Source organism: Notolepis coatsorum (assembly GCF_963971535.1).
Source record: "Notolepis coatsorum genome assembly, contig: SCAFFOLD_646, whole genome shotgun sequence".
Lineage (NCBI taxonomy): Eukaryota > Metazoa > Chordata > Actinopteri > Aulopiformes > Paralepididae > Notolepis > Notolepis coatsorum.
Window position 1 is genome coordinate 77713 of NW_028169981.1, and position 3792 is coordinate 81504.

Genomic DNA, 3792 nt, shown 5'->3' on the forward strand with positions numbered 1-3792 from the left:
TCGATATAGAAACCGGATTTTCTGGTATTACGCGCACCTCTATTAGCGACCCCCCCCCCCCCCCCCCACCCCCACCGTGTGGCCCCCCCGGTTCTGAACCAGAGGAACCCGTATGTATGGGGGTTCGAACTACCGACCAGCAGCAGCAACACCGAGAGAGAGAGAAGCACATAACATAGGGGCGCGTTATAGCTGTAACCGAAATTCTCGAGACGGCGAAAGCTCAATGTTACCGTTTAAAGATCATTATAAACACACTAGAATTATAGACAATTCGAATTAATTCATCATAATGTAAATGGCGAGTGTGCTCCTCTATACTAATTGATTAACCATATAATTAATCGCTGACGAGCTTATGTATACAAATCCTAATAATCCTATATACAGTATAGACTGGTCTGTTTCTAAATTCTGCAGAGGTTTCAATTATAATAAACTAAATAGAGCAGGTGAGCGTATGACATAGTCAATCTTAAATTACACCTTTTGGGTTATAAGGCGACAACATCCTGTCTGTCCATTTTTTGCTACTCAAATAAATAATTAAATATACCAGGATTTCTCTGAAATGACAGACATGTGTCATATTGGAGAGATATTAAAAAGCAACGTCACCATAAACAGTTAACTGAACTAAAGACATAATATGAAAGGTGTTATTGCTAATAATTTCCAAAATGACCACATAAGTCTGACGAATTTCCTTCCCCCAATAAATTCTACAGCTCGTCCCTCCCTGAGAATAAGAACTTCAAGGTTTTCCTCGACGAGTTTGCAATGTGGGGAGTGAATGAATGAATGAATGAATGAATGAATGAATGAAAACTTTATATTAACAGATTGCAGAATGGGTACAGTACAATACAGTACGGCTCAATACACACAATTGTTAATAAGGGGATGCAGACCAGAGAAAGACTCCCATTTCTGCTTTGCACTATATAGTATTGTATATTAGTACATTGCATAGAATATTGTATATTGTATGGTAACTCAGTTACGTCTATTCTGCATCGAACATTGTACATATGTCTATACTGAACACTGTGACCTCTATTTTTACTTCTATTTTACATGCTATACTATTTTATTTCATACTTATCTTGTCTAGCACAGTCTCTGGAGCGTAACAGTAAGAAGCATTTTGTATAAAAGTATTCTGTACTTCTGTATGACAACTATTAAAGAAACTTGAACTCAATTCATCATGAATCTCATGTATTCAAAGTAAACCCTCTCTCGCTCTCGCTAAACACAAAACATAATTATGCTTCAGACACAAAAAGTAGGCCAACAACACAACAACGCATTTAATAAAATAATAAATGATTTACTATATAATAAAACTCGCCATTTTGCTACACACACACCAAACAAAACCCAGCTGTGTGTGTGTGTGTTGAGAACACACTACCACCACGGTACTAACTGACCTGCGTGCGGCCCGGCGTGCATGGAGAGGTGGCTGGAGTAGTACTTCCCCGGCTGGAAGTGAGCGTGAGCGGGGTGCTGCACGGAGCCGTGGACGCCGCCGGGGGCCATCCGAGCCGCGGCGCCGTGGACCAGCGCGCTCCGCTCCGCCTGCTGCTGCTGCTGCTGCTGCTGCTGCAAGAGGTGGCACTGCGGAGGGGGAGGCGGGGGGGCGATCCCGAAATCCCGGCTTTCCATTCTTCTGGCTGAGACGAGGAGAACCGGCGATCAATAAATCCCCCCGAAAAAAATCCACAAAACAGAATCCGGACGGACGGAGGGGTCGGAGGGAGGGAGGCACCCACACCGACCGGACGCGGTGGTAAATCCCCCCGGTTATAATAATGAACTTCTTCGGGTGGTGGCTCCTCGTCTTCTTGCGGCAGCATGCGTTTGGTGGTTCGCCTTGCCTTCTTCTTCGAAGTAGTAGTGACTAGTCCCCGTCATGTTGTTCTGCGAGGAGGGGAGAGAGACGCACGTCAAAGCATGGACACAACAATGGGGCCCAACAACAACTCTGGAACAAGTGAGATCGACTATTCTCTCTCTCTCTCCCTCTCTCTCTCTCATCCTGTCCCCCAAACACGGTCTCCTACCTTCCAGATAGAGGATATTAAGCCTTGAAAGAATGAAAAATAAAGTAGCCTAGCTATATATATACGAGATTTGTCTTTTAGACGAAACACCATTCGTATAAAAACCCAAGGCAGTTTATTGTGACAAAACAGTCTGAGGACGAGCGACTCTCTCTCTCTCAGCCATGGCCTGCCTGGCCATAAACACTGTCTGTTCTACACAAAACCCTGCATCATGGCTCTCTTTAGTCTCTTCCTTCCTCCCTCCGAAGTATGGTGAAATAACAAATAATAACCCACACAGTCTAATAACGTCTCATGCATCTGAAGAATGCTGCACAAGAAAAAGTAGATTTTCATGAAGACAACAACAAAGCCACCAAACAACACACTCCGGACCCATATAGTCTCTATATACAAACCACAATGACCCCCACACACCACACATCACTTAATAATTTGGGATATTTGGGATTTAACTTGAAATTACTGTACATTTAGTTTCATCCATTGTTCGTACTTCTATACTGTAATGAACTGTATAATTAAACCACATTGTCGTTGTGTTTCAATATATAGTGTGATGGAGTTTTCATAGAGTGCATTATTTGATACTGTTGTCGAGATATTCTTATTGTGCTTTAAGTATAATACGGCAGTGTATTATTATTTCAATAGTATAATTCGCCACTGTAAAGTCAGCAATGGCCCCTCGCTCGCGTCGTGACAACAACAATGGCAAACTATGTTTTTTTTTATGCTATACATGCAGGCAGGACACATATATAGAGGCTATAATCATAAACACAAATCAAATCACCCTGCAGCAATAAACAGAGAAATAGGGTATATAGGAAATCAACGACCTGCATGTATGCCTTATTATAGCCTCGGTCATTTACTTCAATAGCCCCCCCCCCCCCTGTAACGCTCAAATGTGGAGAGGTGGGGGCCCCTGTGTTCACCACCAAACACACCTCAATACTCAATTTATTAGGCCTTTCAATGCATGATGGCACGTCCAGCTATAGCGCTGTGCTGCTATGATGTTGTGCACCTCCCAGAAATCAACCATGTATAAAGGGACAAAGAAAATATGAAATGCTCTGCCAAAACCGAGTGCCAGTGAAGTACTACTAGGCTAAAAGCTAACAGCAACCACCACACGGTGAATATTCCACTCTCGTTCACGTGCTTTTTCTTCTCGAGGAGTCAAAACTTTCAGGAATTATAAATATGTCCCAAAAGTAAAGAGAAAAGCTCATATATATATAGGAGGCACAGTCCTGCTGCGTTCAACAGCTCTCTCTCTGACGAGCCCGCGAGTGGAGTGGAGTGTGTGTGTGTGTGTGTGTGTGTGTGTGTGCATGTGTGTGTGTGTGTGTGTGTGCGTGCCTGTGTGTGTGTCTGTGTGTGAGTGTGTGTGTGTGTGTGTGGGTGTGTGTGTGTGTGTGTGTGTGTGTGTGTGTGGGTGTGCGCGCGAGTGTGTGTGTGCGTGTGTCTGTGTGTGTGTGTGTGGGTGGGTGTACACGTGCGCACGTGTGTGTGCGTGTGTGAATATATATATAAGCTTCTACTCCAAGATATACAAATAAATATACACGTATATATATCAAATGTATATATTATACAAATATTCGAATTTTAAAATCACATGTATAATTCCAAATATGTAAATGTTGGCCAACGTTACATGTATATATAGCCTGCAATTATACTATTTAATTTCTCAATTTAGTTTGAA